At 36.7% G+C, this 19,226-nt stretch overlaps 1 protein-coding gene across 1 annotated transcript in view; it reads left to right on the top strand.

Annotated features, from left to right (window-relative positions):
* Positions 1-4,273: 4,273 nt before the first annotated feature.
* Positions 4,274-19,226, top strand: part of Cad96Cb (protocadherin Fat 4-like Cad96Ca) — a 315,489-nt gene continuing 300,536 nt past the window's right edge. The window contains exon 1 of the mRNA XM_069831307.1: positions 4,274-4,488. The gene's annotated coding sequence lies outside the window, so the exon portion shown is untranslated. The remainder of the gene's footprint in view (positions 4,489-19,226) is intronic.

Below are 19,226 nucleotides of genomic sequence, written 5' to 3'. Positions count from 1 at the left end.
AGAATTTCGAAGTAAATTTGAGCAAACGTCTTTGAAAGTGCGCCATGCCATTCTTTCTGTAACGGAAAGTTTTTCCTCAAACAAAGGATCCGCCATAACTTTGTGAATTTGTGGACCGATGAAAATACCCTCTTTTAATTTGCCTTCACTCAAACTGGTAAACTTTTCCTTTACTGAAAATCACACCCTTGTTTGTTCATTACATAGACCTCACTTTGTACTGTTATGAAATTTTCTTAATAGACGGGACCAATATCTGTTTGTTTGTTTATTAGAAGTACAAAATAATATGCAAACAACCTTAAGAAACCGAAAATAAATCATAAACTCATAAAATACATTAGCTTTTGTTTTGGTTTGTACCCCAACCCGCGCCAGATGATCGAAAAGTGAAATCATAGTATATCTTAAAACCCTTAGGTGATATGAAGAAAAGAGATGCATTTTCGGATTCAGCGCACATAAGGGACACATTGTTTTAAGTCGGAGCAAAATTCTTGTTGTTCAGTGTTATTAGAGAAACTAACAATGTTTTGAACTGTTCATTAACAACAGTAAATACTATTTTTAGTGCAATTTCGGTACTTATAAAAAATAAATTATAAATTATGATTCATATAACGACGTTCGCAACTGCAGAGGTTATATCAGCGTCGCCGGTGTGCCGGAATTTTGTCCCGCAGGAGTCCTTTAACATGCCAGTAAATCTACTGACATGAGCCTGTCTCATTTAAACACACTTAAATGCCATCGTCCTGGGCCGGGATCGAACCCACAACCTTGAACATGAAAGGCCAGGCTATACCAACTACGCTACTGAGGCCGACTCGGTATTTATATGATGACTGTTAGTCCTTATAGAGAGTTTATAAGTTTTTCAAACAAAATAAAAAAAATCTTACATTTTCAGTATTAAAGTTGAAAATTGATGCATGATTCTCATCTGTTGCTGGATGATGTAGGATATATTACTCTTTGGATAAGTAAAGATCAAATATTTGTATAAAAAAAGCTGTCTTTGTGAATATCCTAGCAGTTTCTAAGGTATGAAGACTTAAAGAATGTATTTACTTAGTTACTTATTTATTTTCTTCGTTTAAAACGTAAAGTACTCATTTCTTCTCGAGTTTCTTCATTCCTTTTATGATCTCTTAAACTACAATCATTGGCATTGGTAGACCTGGCTTCTCGAGAACAGGACTCGAAACGAATCCCTGCTCTTAGGCTTCCATTGTCCCATTGTGCGTTCTATATTCATATTCGATGATTATCCAAGTCCGACAGGTAGGCTGGGTGGCATTCGTGAATCCGATGCTAACAGGTGGACTATCTTGACTTAGTCTATACAAAGCCAAGTGCTATTTTCAGACGAGTGCCATATGAATCCCAAGGCCGGGAGTCCAACTCCATTCCCTTATCAGCATCAGATATCAATACCTGCCTCAAGAGTTTACCCAAGCCCATTTTTAACTATTTCAGATGATAGATGAAATGAGGAGAAGCTGGAGAGTGTTGATTAAATGATAGGAGGAACCGGGAATAAGCTAAGGAAAACCCTCTGTAATATCAATTTTTTCCACTACAAACTCCATCATGACCTGGCCAGGGATTGAACTCAGGTCGTCTGAATGTAAAACCAGCGCGCTAGTACTTGAGCCACAGACGCTGCAATAAGTCCCTAATTATCTAAAAAATGTCATGTCTCAGCTTTTAATACTCTTGCACAATGTTGAAGATAAAACACGAGTCTCAATGATCATACTTAATAACAACTCATTACTAGGAAGGCTGAACGACGTATAATAAAAAAAAAAAAATAGCGACAGGTGTAGGCCTACATTATAGCTTCACTAAGTTGCATATGTTTACATAGAACAACATGTGGGTGCGATCTTCTCTCGACAGGTGCATAGCTTTACTATTTACGTAAAGGGTTGACGAACAGTGTGCGAAAAAAAGAGAACAGGGGAAATCAAGGAGAACAATGGCACTAACTACATGGAGAACGAGGGGAATGCAAGAACAAGAGAAATGCAAGGAGAAGAAGGAGAAAACAAAGAGAATACGGGGAATACAAAGAGAATAAGGAGAAGGGGAAGACAAAGAGAAGAGGAATACAAGGAGAACAAGGGAAATGCAAGGAGAATAGTGGAAGACAACGAAAACAAGACGAATACAAGGAAAGCTAGAGAAATACAGAGAGAACAAGGGTATTGCAAAGAGAGCAAGGAGAAAAGTTGAAAAATGGAAATACAAAAAGTAAAAAATTATATACAAAGTGAACAAAAAGAAGACAAGGAGAATAAGGGGAAGACAAGAAGAACAAGAGGAATACAAGGAGAAAAAGGAAAATACAAGAAAAACAAGGGAAATACAAGGAAAACTAGCGGAACGTAAGGAGAATATCGGGAACACAAGGAGAATTAGGGAGATGCTTGCATTTCTATGTGACTGTCAATTCTCAAATTACCCCCATACCTAGTGAACGAGAATGATGTAGTTTTACGTCAAAAACTGTTCTCCTTCTTCGAAGTATATTTATTCCCTCTCGTGACACATGACACCCACTTGGAGTTTTTTCGACCTACAAACGTAGCCAATCTATTATCAGGCAGTACATCTCACTTGGCGGTATGTGCCAGAGGAAGTATAATTGTTTGTATATATCTGAAGTCCGATTAGTGTAATAGTTTACATATTTTGCATATGTATAGAAAGGAGGGCGAAGAAATTGGCCATCCTATCCCATTATCACCTGGCCCAGTTGCCTCATAAATGGTGTCTTCTTGGTATCACTTGTGAGGTTCAGACCTGTCTTCGGACAGTTGACTAAACAAAAAAAAGAAGTGACCAAATTATTAAAACTGACATTACATTTTATTTGTACTTGCATTTAGATAGATGATTATAGTGGTGGTAATGACAGTGATGAAAACGATAGTCGTTACGATTGATATAGTGTGCTTTAATTGAGATGGTGACGATGATGATTATGTTGTTGTTGTTGTTTAGTCAACTGTCCGAAGACAGGTCTGAACCTCACAAGTGATACCAAGAAGACACCACTTATGAGGCAACTAGCCCAGGAGATAATGGTATAGGTTGGCCAGTTCCTTTCCCCCTCCATTGCATACATCGCCGACTAGCTACGTATTACACTTACTTACAAATGGCTTTTAAGGAACCCGGAGGTTCATTGCCGCCCTCACATAAGCCCGCCAACGGTCCCTATCCTGAGCAAGATTAATCCAGTCTCTACCATCATATCCCACCTCTCTCAAATCCATTTTAATATTATCCTCCCATCTACGTCTCGGTTTCCCAAAGATCTTTTTTCCTTCGGCCTAACACTCTATAGTTATGCATTTCTGGGTTCACCCATACCTGCTATATGCCCTGCCCATCTCAAACGTCTGGATTTAATATTCCTAATTATATCAGGTGAAGAATACAATGCGTGCAGTTCTGTGTTGTGTAACTTCAACCCTCTTAGTTCCAAATATTTTCTGAGCCCTTATTCTCGAACACCCTTAGCCTCTGTTCCTCTCTCGAAATGAGAGTGCAAGTTTCACAAACCATTAAGAACAAAGGATAATATTACCGTTTTATAAATTCTAACTTTCAAGTTTTTTTGAGAGCAGACTGGATGACAAAAGCTTTTCAACCGAATAATAATAACAGACATTTCCCATATTTATGCTACGTTTAATTTTCTCCCGCGTATCATTTATATTTTGTTACTGTTGCTCCAATATATTTGAACTTTTCAGCCTTTTCAAAGGATAAATTTCCAATTTTTTTATTACTATTTTGTACTATATTCTAGTCAAGAGACATAATCATATACATATTACACGATGATGACTATTATTATATTAACGGTATTATTATTATTATTGTTACTATTATTACGATGACGTTGAGGATAACTGTGATAATAATATAGTGCCACTGGCGATTGATGTGTTTGAAAACACAATATGGACACGTAATAATGAAAGTTCCTGACAAGTACAACAAACATTGAAGAAGAAATGACTAGATAGATGATAATATATCCTTCACCTCTAGTCCACCGCCCTTGTTCTGTATCTGTTCCTGCAGTTCGGCAGACACCATCCTATTCTTCTCGGCTGCATTGTTGTGAGAATAGGGTCGATACACGATGCGTTGCCATGGTGACAGGTGATACAGAGCGACGGTTGCGCTCTCTAGCACAGGTGCTGCAACACGCGCACAGACCTGTCAGTTGTTAGCCGACTTTCAAACAGCGCGGCACGGAGCGTGTTTCGAGTGCGGTTTCCAACTTCACGAGATAATGTGTCAATGAATATAATAATTATTATAACAGTGCATGTACAGTTTTGTAACTCCACTCAAACGTCGCAAGTGTTTAAAGTGTTTTAATAGTGTGATGTACAATTATTTTTGACTGTGCACAATGTGTGTTCTTGAATATTCTTCAGTGTGGACTTACTTCTGCACATGGTAAGAATTATTGCTTTATTCTTTGATACTGTATATACGGAGGAGATAGTTTGAAATGGGACTACTATTCACTGATAGGGTGAACTAAAGACATGAAAAACGTTGGTTTAAAATTGCTCAAAATGATCGTATTCTGATAAGAGAGATAACATAAGTACTATGAAGATAACGAATAACTTATTAGCCTATTCTAGTGGGTTACAAAAGGATGCAATGAAGTAAAATCTTATATATATTTATTCTAATTTATTTCTGTCGTTATTGCCTGCCACGATTGTGATAAATTTTCAGGTAATGGCTTCGTTTGTGAGGATCATTTGTGCTGAAAATTGATCGAAGAACGGAGATATTATCTCTCACAGAACTATTAAAATCCTTCAACAGATAGTATGTAATATAAAAATAACAATAATAGCTATAATAATAATAATAATAATAATAATAATAATAATAATAATAATAATAATAATAATAACTTTTATTCAACAGTCCGAAGACAGGTTGGAATCTCAGAAGTGATACTAATAAGTAATAAAAATAATTAATGATTTCAAATGCAAATACCTGTATCTAAAACAGAGAGAAGCCTATTTGTACAAAATATCCAGTGAAAGTAAAAAAAAAATTAATTAAAAATGTTAATTGGATAAATATGTTCGGCCTTAAACGCTTTCAAGTCCAAAGTGAAAAATTTTATTTTACATCAAACAATCCTCAGGGAATATAATTCATTAACTAGTTTATCAAGTAATCATCTAATTTAATTACGTATTTAAGTTCAATATCAATATTCTTCTGGCTTATGCACCACTTAATAAACAAGATATTCACGTTAAATTTAAATTACAAACATATAAAAATAGATGGACTAATTAAACACGATTTCGACAAATATGTAACATATAAAGTTAAGGTTACACAATCATATGATTTAAAAGCAATGCATTGCAGGGACATTTGGGCTCTAGAGAAAGGAAACGCCTTAAAATTAGTTTGTAAATCTGATATACAAAATTTACGTGACACATTATTGGACTCACAGAATTGAACCATAAAGAAAGTAATTGTCAAGAGTAATATTTTAACTCAAATTTGAGCGCTCTCTGCGAATTATTATTATTATTATTATTATTATTACTATTATTATTATTATTATTATTACTTCAATGGTTATATTTTAACTCAGAGCAAGTTCTGGGAACTGTTATTCTTGCAAGTTTAAACACTGTAATTATGTTTCTAACGCGAATCTTAGCAAATTCTAGGAACTGTTACTCTTTTAAGAATTTATGATTATGTTTCAATGCGAATTTGAGCAAGTTCCGGGAATTGTTACTCTTATAACAAGTATCTGTGGTTATGCTTTAACGCGAATTTGAGCAAGTTCTCCAAATTTTTCCTCTTTTAAGCATGTATGATTATATGTTTAACGTGAATCTTAGAAAGTTCTGGGAACTGTTATTGTTTTAAGAATCTATGGTTATGTTTCAATGCGAATTTGAGCAAGTTCTGGGAACTGTTACTCTTACGAGTGGCAATAGTTCATTTTTAACGCGAATCTGAACAAGTTATGGGAATTGTTCCCTTCAGTATCTATGGTCGTTTTAACGCGAATTTCACCAAGTTCTGAGTACTGTTACAAGCATCTGTGATTATTGTTTCAACGAGAATTTGAGCAAGTTCTGGAAATTGTTACTGTACTCTTGTAAATGTCTATGATTTTGTTTTAACGCAAATTTGGGAACGTTATGGGCATTGTCACTCTTAGAAGTGTCCGTGTTTTTATTTTAACACCATTTTAAGTACTTTTTGAAAATTATTACTTTTATAAGTAGTGTTTATAATTACATTTCAACGCGAATTTGAAGAATTTTTGTAAATTATTATGATTGTAGTTTAATGTCAATTTGAATTGTTTTGGTGAAAATTTACTCTTACAGGTGTGCATTATTGTATTTTAGCGCCAATTTGAGCAATTTTTGTGAATTGTTACCCTTACAGACATAATTGTATAATTAATTGTAATTCCTTTTTTAACGCTCTTTTTAACTCCACAGAATTTTAAAAAATATTAATGAAGCAGTCATGAAATCAGAGTGAAGAGGTAAGTCGAAATACTAGAAGGAATAAATCCCCACATCCTCATTTGTCGCCAGAAATCTCAGAGGATCTGTCCGGGATCGAACTCTAGCCATTTCAGTAAGAAGTCATCAACTGACAGATTAAGCTACACCTGAGTCTCCCTACCTTATATTTTAATCTCAGGTCGAAGAAAGACCAAATGTAGTCCTCGATAAACCTGTAGAAATTGTTGACAGAAACATGATATTTTAAAGCGAGTGGTCCTGACTAGCCGCCACTGCTATGCATTAAAATGAAAGTATGCGTTCTGAGTGCACAGTTTGCATGGCATACGAGGTTCGTTCTATATAATTTCACGGTCTAAAAGTCACACAAGTTTCGAGACATCCCCAACCATTCACCGCTAATATTCAAATCGACAACTTCGTGAAACAATTCATGTTTCCGTTAGTATGAAGAACTGAGAAATTTCAGGCCTTCCTCTTGTCAGATTGTAACACGCACGCTTTAGAAATATTTTTATTTAGTAGCAATGCAGATTTTCATAATTACTGCAACTAAAAATGCTTCATATCAGCCATTTTGTGACTCCTAAAAGTGCAGTTTTAACGTTGTTTGAAAGCCACGGTTTTGAGTTTGAATCTCATCCCTTCTTCCATTGTGACGAATTATTATGTAATGTCGATCAGATACCCTGATGCCGTCTTACTGTCCGACAATTTCTCGGTGTTTTATTCGCTGCAAATCACAGTAGTTTCGTCATATGTTATCTAAAATTGTGCAAAACTAAAATCAAAGAAGTTCATATAAGCACATCGAACATGAAATAAAAGTAAGAAGAAAATCTGCAATTTGAAAAGGCTTTGATAGAGAAAATTCGTATCTTGCAACCTTGTCTGATTGGTATGTTATCAGTCAGTGATTTATTCAATGGAGAGGGAAAAGAACTGGCCATTCTACATCTCCTGGCTTAGTTGCGTCATGAGTGATGCCTTATTGGTGTCATTTATGAGGTTTCAAATTGTCTTGGACATTTCACTAAACAACAACTTACATATTTGTGTTGGAAATTTCTTTATACACCTCAGAAATGCTCAAAACAGTAAGCCAAGATTCAAAGTCAATTAGGCCATGATCTTGCACTATAACACGTCTATTTTGAAGTTAAAAGCGGTAATGTAGTAATGTCGTTTAAATAGGTATAGACATGTATTATTATTATTATTATTATTATTATTATTATTATTATTATTATTATTATTTCGTGATGCACTTGGGGAGCTACGATAGGTAACGAAAATCCGGTTTCGCAAACCAGCTATAACGACTGGGGGATCATCGTGCTAACCGCACGATCGCTCCATTCTGATTGGATGATCGTCCACCTCTGCTTCGGTATGTGGAAGTGAGGCCAACAACCGGCTGGTCGGTCTTGGCCCTTCATGTGCTGTAGCGCCACGGATTTACTTTTTTACTTTATTATTATTATTATTATTATTATTATTATTATTATCATCATCATCATTATTATTATTATTATTATTACTCGAACAAAGCCAGTGGATTCCTGCAGCCCGGAGCGCCACTTGTACTGATCTTGCGTTGGTATAGCGACGTCGCGATAGTTCACATTACGCCCGCGTCTCCACTCGCCTCGATCGAGTTATACCTATGTACTTACTTACAAATGGCATTTAGAGAACCCAGAGATTCATTCTTGCCCTCACATAAGTCTTGAGTAAGATTAATCCAGTCCCAACCATCATACCCCACCTCCCTCAAATCCATTTTAATATTATCTTCCCATCTACGGCACGGCCATCCCTTTACAAATTTTAAATGACATCCCTATATTTTTATATTTAAATATAAAGAGCATTCAATTGTTTATACGCCTCATTCATTTATTTCACATCTTTTGTTTTATATAGTTGTCTGGCAAGCTCGATTATTGTTACTGTTGATTAGAGCTGAAGCTACAAATACTATTGAATATTTATTGTATTAGTTGTGTTTGTGTATTAAATTATTGTAAAATGGTGTATACCCTTCAAGAGAACAGAAATCATATTTATTTATGGAGCTGAAAACCGTTGTGCTCCTTGAACTGCTAGAGCTTTCAACGAGAGGCATCCTGAGAAAAACATAAGTCACCAATATGCCATAGATCTATCACAGAATTAAATACTTAGAAGGTCGAAATACAACAGCGTTCATAAGTTAAGATTAAAAATAATGTAGATAATTGTAACTGTAATAATCATCTACATTATTTTTAATCTATCACAGATTTTTGAAGAAACTGGTTCTGTGTGCAATAAAGCACATGACCAACCTAGAAAAGTCTATGAAACTTCGCAGATTGAAATACTAGGTCATTTCATTAATGAACCCACCACCTCCATTCCAAAGGTAGCTGCTGTAACAAACATTTCGGTTGGTTTCATATATTAAGTGCTGAAAATGAACAAATTTTTCCCCTACAAATTACAAAGTCACTAACAGCTCAGCGAAGACGATTTTGATAGAAGAGTAGAATTTTGTGAACAGATGTCTCAGAGAATTGAAGATGATCCAAATTTGACAAAAAATATTTGCTTTATTGATGAAGCGACTTTTTTCTTAAATGGCTTTGTCAACAAACACAATTTTAGGTACTGGGACATTGAAAATCCTCAGGTGTTTCGTGAAGATAATACCCAGTTACCTCAGAGCTGGAATTTTTGGGAATGATAGTGTTGGACCGATTTGCATTGAAGAAAACCTGACGAGCACAACTGTTTTCAGCTCCATAAATAAAATATGATTTCTGTTCTCTCTTGAAGGGTATACACCATTTTACAATAATTTAATACACGAACTCAACTACTACAAGAAATGTTTCTGATAATACTGTAATAATAATAATAATAATAATAATAATAATAATAATAATAATAATAATAAAACAATATTAATACTCTCCATTCACAGTTTCCTATATTTTCACCGTCTTGTCCCTGCACTTTTCAGTTCCACTGCCCAGCATTACTCCAAACATTTAGTCACTTATTCTTTTCACATGCCTGATATTCTGTAATCTTCTTTCTTTAATCACCTGTAGGACATTCTTTTCTACCTCCATAATTTCTCTCATTTGTATAATAATAATAATAATAATAATAATAATAATAATAATAATAATAATAATAATCATCATCATCATCATCAAACAACAACGTGCATAATGTTTACTCTATGATTAGCCATCAATAATGGGTCCCTCAGACACGTGCACTGTGCGTCATTGGATAGGGAAGGTAAAAACCTATTGACGCGATGATTCACTCTATGTCTGTTCTACATCTGTCGACCTCATTATTCTTTCACGCCAGGAGTAAACACAAGATACTGAGAACTGAAATACAGTACATGTCTTTGATCTTAGAAGAAAGGCAATGCTAGAGATACGGCTCGGAAAATGATTTTAAATTATAGGAAAGCGACTTGGAAAAATATTTTAAAATATGGAAAAGCTAAACTTCTACTTTTATCTTAAAAAAAAGAGCGAAATCATAATTCAGTTGATAGCATGTTAACACTGACACGAGTTCGATTTCTGGGATGTCATGTGAGCAAAAAAGACTGCGTAGCAGATTTTCTCCCATCATTCAAATTCAAATTTAAATTAATAAATCACATTCTAGTTCATGGAATTGCTTGTTGATCACCTGTCAGGTTGCCCAACTTCGACTTAAACCCATTAAGAATTAGCCCCGAAATCCCTTGAAGGACAAGGGCCTCCTGACTATGCAGGGTGTCTTGTCAAGCAGTTCCCGTTTAGCCACTCAGGGAATGATGGCCACTTTTTTAATGCAATAGTTTGGGATGCTGTCTGGGTTAACACTGAAGGGTCCACTGTTCACTAGTCACTGTTTGGGATGCAAGTCACTTTGTGATGAGCTTCCATTGTTATCGGTCTTTCGCTGTTCTTGACCATAGATGGCCGAATCTTGATCTAAATTCGTCTGCCCACCTTGTCTTCTGTCATCCAGCGTTCCGTTTGCCAATCCTTGGGTCCCATGTCGTAAGGATGTGTGTCCACCGGTTCGCGTTGAGTCGCATCACGTGTCCTGCCCATTTCTTCTTCAGCTTGTCGGCCATTTCTGCTGCGTCTTTGAGATATTTGGCTCCTTATGTCTTCGTTACGTAGTCTGTGTTTGTGAGTGTGATGTTCAGCATCTTCCTCTCCATTTTTCGTTGGCACTTTCTCAGCATGTCCCGCTCTCTTTACAGACCATGCCTGTGCTTCGTATAGGAGAACTGGAAGGATGCAGCTGTTCATGACTCCGCTTCTTAATTTTAAATTGTAAGTCTTGTCTGTCAGAATGAAACTGAGGCTCCAAAATCTCTTCCATGCGTTTCCGATTCTTCTTTGAATCTCGTTCTGTCGTCTGTTGTGAAAGGACATTAATCTACCTCGGCCAACTAATGCCAACTAATGTCCTTAAACCCATAACATAAAGTAAATATTGTAACTGTGCTGTTGTCAATTTTACCCTTAATATGTAAAGTAATTATTATTATTATTATTATTATTATTATTATTATTACTATTATTATTACTACTAACATCATTGCTATATTTTATCCTTGTATTAAACTCGATGAGCGTTCTATAGTGTTCTTTTGATCCTGTCGACCCTGTATAGGATTTTAATTTAATTTGTATTATTTTTGTCAGTATTTGTATTTTTTGTATTTATGTATGCAATCTGTAGGATGGAAGAGATGGCCTTCTGCCCTTAATCTTGTCAGATTAAATAAATAAATTTCTATTTTATATCATTGCTGTATTACCACTAGAAATGGGCAAAACATGAAGAAATTTTTGCGAAACTATTTAATTGATTTTGGAAAAATATGAAAATATGAAACTTACAGCAGAGTCCGTATAGGCCAGTTTCTATCTGATGCTTTCCAATTCACTGTGGGCTAAAGCAAGGAGAAGCACTATCACCTTTACTTTTTAACTTCGCTCTAGAATATGCCATTAGGAAAGTTCAGGATAACAGACAGGGTTTGGACTTGAACGGGTTACATCAGCTTCTTGTCTATGCGGATGACGTGAATATGTTAGGAGAAAATCCACAAATGATTAGGGAAAACGCGGAAATTCTACTTGAAGCAAGTAAAGCGATAAGTTTGGAAGTAAATCCAGAAAAGACAAAGTATATGATTATGTCTCGTGACCGGAATATTGTACGAAATGGAAACATAAAAATTGGAGATTCATTTTTCGAAGAGGTGGAAAAATTCAAATATCTTGGAGCAACAGTAACAAATATAAATGACACTCGGGAAGAAATTAAACGCAGAATAAATATGGGAAATGCCTGTTATTATTCGGTTGAAAAGTTTTTGTCACCTAGTCTGCTGTCAAAAAATTTAAAGTTAGAATTTATAAAACAATTATATTACCGGTTGTTCTGTATGGTTGTGGAAATTTGACTCTCACTTTGAGAGAGGAACAGAGATTAAGAGTGTTTGAGAATAAGGTTCTTAGGAAAAACATTTGGGGCTAAGAGGGATTAAGTTACAGGAGAATGGAGAAAGTTACACAACGCAGAACTGCACGCATTGAATTCTTCACCTGACATAATTAGGAACATTAAATCTAGAAGTTTGAGGTGGGCAGGGCATGTAGCACGTATGGGGCGAACCCAGAAATGCATATAGAGTGTTAGTTGGGAGACCGGAGGGAAAAAGACCTTTGGGGAGGCCGAGACGTAGATGGGAGAATAATATTAGAATGGATTTGAGGGAGGTGGGATATGATGATAGAGACTGGATTAATCTTGCACAGGATAGGGATCGATGGCGGGCTTATGTGAGGGCGACAATGAACCTCCGGATTCCTTAAAAGCCATTTGTAAGTATGTAAGTATGAAAATATGGAATAAATATTTCAGTGCTGAAACTTGATGAGCAGATAGGAGATACAGCCCAATGAGACAGTCTTGTACACTATAATGCTGAGCCATATATTTACAGAGAAACTGACTTGATCGCTTTAAACTGCTTTGTAGATCCAAGATTCCTATCTCAGAATGTTCAGTAGAGTATCCTATATTTCCTGTTTAATTTTTGCACACTTTTAGTGAACCACTCGGTATAAGCCGCCTTGGCAACTAAGTTGGAAGACTGCGGACCTGAGTTCAAATCCCGGCGATGGCGGAGTTGTATTTGTGGTGGACAAAGCCAAGGTTTCCTACATTTATTTCTCCCCCACTCCCGATTTCAATATTCATACTGTCGTAATTACAACAGTTATCTATTAAAATGATGTAGAGTTTCGATGTGGAGTTGCGAGCTGATTTAGTGACGACTGAGCAAATCCTCTTGTAAATTAGAACTTATTTTGTGTTGCAAGATGGTCATTAAGGTAGCAGGAAACAGAGTTCCTAAATGAACCATTGTGATTCATTTGAAGTTTTAACTTGGCTTAAATGAGTGGCAACGTCACTAATTACTCTACACAATTAAGACGTGGCCTAATTTAAGTCACTTCCACAGCTCCCATTCACGCCAGTAGAAACTGCGAGGCATAACTTCCAAATTATGTCAATTTTCTTCATCTTCGACCAACACTCTTTCCTCTTGGATTTTCTGAGATTCGAACCCTGAGAGCGAAACTCCAGCTACAGCGAAATTTACAGTTAACAATGAAGATATTCTCCGAGTGTTGTCAATTTACCATACGAGATTCGTTTTCAGACTCTTCAGCCATTGTTTGTTTTCTTGTTTTAAATAGACTAGAAGGCAGAGACTCATATGACATATCGATGGCTGAGAAGTGATACCTCATATCTGTAAATTTTCAGGTAAATAAAACAAATTTAAAAAAAAATAATTTTTCTCAAAACGAAACTTTTGTATACGTCTCTGCTTTGCAATATCTTGTATTAAAGAACAAAATATTAGTTAATTGTCCAATTTTGTAAACATAATAGGTCTAATACTGTAGTTAATCTAAATTTCTTGCTTTTTCGGGTGTGTTCAAGTTATAATTTTATTACTACAACAATTTTAATATGTAGAGCCTGATCGCAAACTCGTGGCACCAACATGCGCGAGCTTCTTTCTGAGGCTTCGGAGTGGAAGGTTCTGTGTGTGCGGGCAACTGCTTACTCATAGAGCGTACTGTTCAAACCTCCCCCCCCCCCCAGCAAGACTCTTGGGCGAGTCCATGTAAGTGGATGTCAATTCGTCTTTCGCGCAGGTGCCACGAGTTTGCGATCGGATTCTATATTGTAAAACAAATAAATAAAATAAAAAATAATGTAATTAAACTAAATTACTATTTTTGTAGATACGAGATATCGCTTCCTAGCCATCGATGTATCTAGTTCAGTCCTGGGCATAAGAGGCGAAGTGAAAGGGACGCAGAAACCCCCGCCTATGTCCGACTAGGCACTTACACTGCCTTATAAACAAACGCTCAGTAAGGTTCTGAGCATCAGTGGTGGATTTTTGCCGACCAGCGAGAATCAAATGTTCGTAAAAGCTACGATGCCCGTCTGATATAACCCATCACTGATCTTTCTGCCTGCTCGTACCGCACCAAAACATTACGTCGTTATTCCTGCAATAACTTAACATTTTTCAGTAGGAAGAAAAAACACGTTTATTCATCCTATGGTAGTCGTACATAGGATACTGTGAATTCTTATATTTTCGAAACAAAGAAATATAATTACATATAGGAGATTTTATTATTGGCTGTATCACTAAAGTATTTAATATATAAAAAAATCTGAAAATCGATAAATATGTCACATAGGAGTTAGCTATTGCAGGAACAACGACGATTAGTGTCTGACCCGGGGAAGGTGGATTGTGGAGTTACGGAGTGAAAAAAAAAATGTTTTGTTTTATTTAACGACGCTGTCAACTACAGAGGTTATATCAGCGTCGCCGGAAGTGCCGGAATTTTGTCCCGCAGTTCTTTTACATGCCAGTAAATCTACTGAGATGAGCAGGTCGCATTTAAGCACACTTAAATGCCATCGACCTGGCCCGGGATCGAACCCGCAACCTTGGGCATAGAAGGCCAGCACTATACCAACTCGCCAACCAGGTTGACTTACGGAGTGATCTGCAGTGACTCAATCGAGTTATTTACGCACAGGCCTAATCTAGTTAGTATACAGCAATCTCAGCTTGTCGGATATTGTAGTTTATGCACATTGCCACTAACACTATTTAATGAACGATTGTTACATCCAGTTTTCCCATTTGTCTCAACTTCAAACGCAGGTAATACGAACCGTTAATAACTGCATCTAAATAAATAAATGCACATATAAACACGCAAATAAAGAAACTAGTAAATAGATAAGTAGCAAAATATTTCCATATCAAATTAATGAGCTACTGCGAAAATATCGCCATTTACTTATTTTATCCCTTTCAACGAAAACGTCCAATCGTAGCAATGTGGCTACAAATTTCGTCCCTCTTCTTTATGTTAGTATATTTTTATTACTTCGGTCTTTCGTTTATCATTTTTAGATGCAGTATTGTCAAATCTTATATAAACATATCTATGTCATAAAGAAGAAAATAATTTATCACATTCATAAAATTAAAATCTCCTTTCGTGAATTTCTGGTATATGTAATCGAGTATTTCAGTTTAATAAGGCAATTTATGACAAGTTTACCTAAAACTAATTAAAACTAGCGAAAAGAATAAGAATCGACTGATTGGAGAAAGGAAGAGAAGATGAAGGGGAAAGGCAAAGGGAAAGGGAGAGAAAATGGAGAGCGGAAAAGGAGGAGGGAATGGAGATCAGAAAAGGACGAGATGGAGAGGGCTGCAAAAGGATGAAGATGTAAGCAGGAAGGGAGCGAAAAAGAAAGAGATGGGGAAAGAGAGAAAAATTTACAGAAATTTTTACTTCATTATTTAACGACGCTGAATCAAAAACTGGGTTATTTAGTGTCGATGGAATTAATGATAACGAGATGGTATTTGCACAGAAGAGTCCGAGGATTAGAAGAGAAGTGGAAAGTTTCGAAAAGGAAGAGCAGACATGGAGGGCAGAAAGGGGGATAAGATAAGAAAAAGATGGAGGGCGATAAAAGGAGAGAAGAAAGAGGGACAGAGTAGGAGAAATGGAGAGACGGAAAAAAATGTGAAAATGAAAGAGGCAAAAAAGAGGAAATGAACGACGAAAGGGGCGAAAAAGGAGACGAAGGAAGAGTAAAAAAGAGATGATGTGAGAAGCGAAAAAGGGAAGAAAATGTGGAGAAGAAGAAATTAACTTAGATAGGGCAAAAAGGGAGAGAAGATGAAGGGCAAAAAGGACAACAAGAAAGAAGGTAAGGAGCGAGACAGGGAGAGAAAATAGAGGGGTTGGAAAAGAAGGATGAGGGAATGGACGAGTTGAAGTCAGGATAGGAGAAGAAATGTCAGAAGGAAACGAAATAGGGAGAGGGATACGACAAGGGTGCTCTTTATCACACTGCTCACATTTACCCAGGGAATTTAATGAAGAACTATTCAAAGAACTTGGAAGGGGTATTAGCAGGAGGACGAAGAATAAAGTGCATACGATTTGCTTATGTTATGGTGGTGTTAGCGGAAGAGGATATGCTACTGAAACTAAATGACAGCTGTTAGCAGTATGGGATGAAGACAAATGCAAATAAGACGAAGACCATGGTTATCGGAAGAAAAATAAAGAAGGTAAACGCGCGAATTCTAAATGAAGCAGTAGAGCAAGTATACAGCTTCAATACCTGGGGTGTACTATAAGTAGTAACATGAGCTGCAGCCAGGAAGTCAAAAGGAGGATAGCAATGGCAAAGGAAGCTTTTAGTAGAAAAAAGAGCATCTTCTGCGGACCTCTGGAAAAATACTAAGGACGAGACTAGTGAAGTGCTTTTTATGATGTGTGGCTTTGCACGATGCAGAAACATGAACATTACGACGAAGTGAAGAGAAACGAATAGAAGCCTTTGTAATGTTGATATGGAGAAGAATGGAGCTTGTGAAGTGGGCAGACAGAATAAGAAATGAAGCTGTGTTGGAAAGAGTGAATAAAGAAAGAATGATGCTGAAACTGATGAGGAAGAGAAAAAGAAATTGGTTGGTTCACTGGCTAAGAAGAAACTGCCTACTGAAGGATGCACTGGAAGAAATAGTGAACAGAAGAAGAGCTCGGGGGCACAACGAGATATCAGATGATAGACGACTTAAGATGTATGGATCATATGCGGAGACTAAAAGGAAGGCAGAAAATAGGAAAGATTAGAGAATGCCGGGCAGAAAACTATGAATGAATGTATTTCATCCTGAACGGAGCCAGTATTTCTTTTCGTCTTGACTACCAAACAGGCTCTGGTACACGAGCGAGTAAGAAACTCTTTTTCCTGAAGAGTACAAAGGATCGTGACTTAAGATGACCACTCACTTTCTTCCAGTGCCGCGAACGAGAAATCAGATAGCCCTACGGAAACAGACAGCCTGCTATGTAACTGCAAGCTATGCTACATACCAGTCCGATTTGTTTGCGCAGGACATGTCACAACGGTGAACCTCTGCCTAAAAACGAGTCCACAAACATCCGGAACTGCAGAGAAATCCACACACAGTGGCCAGGGAAGCAGTCACTGTTATGCCATTACGCAATTAGTGAAACAATGACTGAGCCATTACCATCACAAATCCTGTTACAACTCGAAGACGTCAACCGGGCCACATCGTCTTCACGATGACTGCTTACTCTCAAATTCAATGGTTTTCGATCTCAGCCCTTGCAACATATTGTTAGAAATAATGTATCATTATCAAGTAAATTCGTAATTATTTATTTAATAAGATTTTTACACTACAGATTCTAGTCACTGTCAATAAAAATAATAATCGATTATTTCATGACGCTGTATCAATTAGGGAGTTTCAACTCTTATGATGAAATGTGTCTCCTCACAGAAGTTCCTGTCCACCGCTGTGGAGTAACAGCATGTCTGACCGTGAGAGGAGCAGGCCCTGATTCAAATCCTGGTTGGGACAAGTTGCATGGATGACGTTATTCTGAGGTTTTCCCTCAACCAATTAAGATCAAATACTAGAAAGGCTAATTGGGATTTCCCGGTCTCTGATCGGGTCAAAAACCCTGATGTAACTGATATTTAACCATTGCGGTAAATTTCGGTGAAGTACGGAGGGCCTAATTAGTCAAATCCACTCTCCTCACCTCCACGCTGGAGCCCCCTGGCATCTTTTTAAGATGCGAAAGATAGAGTGGTGTGCGGAAAGCAACGGAAAGCTACCGCATTTATCTTTCCCAAGAAAACCTGCAAACATGCATGATGAGTCTTTCCACGGTAAAATACTTGGACTATACTATTAGCAGTAATATGAGCTACTGCCCGGAAGTCAAAAGGAGGATAGCCATGGCCAAGGAAGCCTTTGATAGAAAAAGGAGCATCTTCTGCGGATCTCTGGAGAAAGAACTAAGGAAGAAACTAGTGAAGTGCAGTACTTTGTATGAAGTGTGGCATTATGCGGAGGACAGACAGAATAAGAAATGAAGCTGTGTTGGAAAGAGTTGGTGAAGAAAGTGTGATGTTGAAACTGATCAGGAAGAAGAAAAGAAATTGGATGGGTCACTGGCTGAGAAGAAACTGCTTACTGAAGGATGCACTAGAAAGAGTGGTGAACGGGTGAAGAGTACGGAGCAGAAAAAGATATCAGATGACAGACGACATTAAGATATATGGATCATATGAGGAAACAAAGAGGAAGGGAGAAAATAGGTAAGATTGAAGAAAGCTGTGTTTGCAGTGAAAATACCTGCCCTTGGGTTGAACACTAAATGAAATAAATGACTAAGCAACTTTCGGCGCTGAACCCTGGATTTATTTCGCAAGCATTATCATCTTAATCTCAGACGCTAGATAACCATGACAGTTGATAAAACATCGTAAAATAATTTAAAAAATATGTTTCTTAGTTTGCACTTTTGTGGGCTGTGTTCTGGTGATAATGATGGAAAGAAACTAGTTATGGTGTTGCCAATCTAACAATTTTGAACAGGTATTATGACCACCGATTGTTTACAGAATTTGTCACTTTTGTAACATTGAGACAGTAGTATATTTGGGCTATAAAATTGATTCTTTGTATATCCGATTTAAAATTCCAGTCGGAGAAAACGTAGCCATATTAGCCACATTTGTTCAATTGGACTTCGACAATTCTGTTACGTTTGAATCTAATAAATATTGACCGTTGTTGTGAATAGATCGGATAGCAGAGGAAATGTGTTGTCAGTGTTTTTTATTTCTGTTCAATCTTCAATCATTATATTCATATGCATGTTAGGCCTAAACCAAAAACTGTACATGGTATACATATTGTGGTTAATCTGATAAATCATTACGCGCTCGTTTGTGCAATAATAGGAAAAGTATTATTATTATTATTATTATTATTATTATTAATCATAATAATATACCTAATAATAATAATAATAATAATAATAATAATAATAATAGGCCTAATAATATTTTTGTGATAATGGGTACCTGTATCACCGATCGGGCTGTGTAACATGAGATTTTGGTTATAAATTTCAATGTCACTCGGGCAGTACGTTGAGCTGG

The sequence above is a fragment of the Periplaneta americana genome, chromosome 7, assembly GCF_040183065.1.
Source record: "Periplaneta americana isolate PAMFEO1 chromosome 7, P.americana_PAMFEO1_priV1, whole genome shotgun sequence".
NCBI classification, from domain to species: domain Eukaryota; kingdom Metazoa; phylum Arthropoda; class Insecta; order Blattodea; family Blattidae; genus Periplaneta; species Periplaneta americana.
Note: the sequence above shows the minus strand (reverse complement) of the source record. Positions and strands in the feature narration are given on the sequence as shown.